A 269-nucleotide genomic window follows, 5' to 3' on the forward strand; every position below is an offset into this window, starting at 1 on the left:
TGGGCTGGCCGGGCCACGCGCGCAGGGGAGTCACCAGGGCGCAGTCGTCGCAGAACGGGGACAAGCTACATTTCCGGAGACGAGGAAGGCCACGCAGGAGGGGCGGGGACGGTGGTGGAGGGGCTCCCGGCCAAATCGTGATTTGGTGGGGTGGGGGCTCTGGCACGGGGGAGGGGGACGGAACCGCCCCGCCACCCCCATCCCTGGGCGCGGCGCGGCTTCGCCGGCCGGCCCTCCGGCAGCGGCACTGCGGGAGCGGTGGTGGCGGA

Source organism: Triticum dicoccoides, chromosome 5A, assembly GCF_002162155.2.
Source record: "Triticum dicoccoides isolate Atlit2015 ecotype Zavitan chromosome 5A, WEW_v2.0, whole genome shotgun sequence".
NCBI lineage: Eukaryota > Viridiplantae > Streptophyta > Magnoliopsida > Poales > Poaceae > Triticum > Triticum dicoccoides.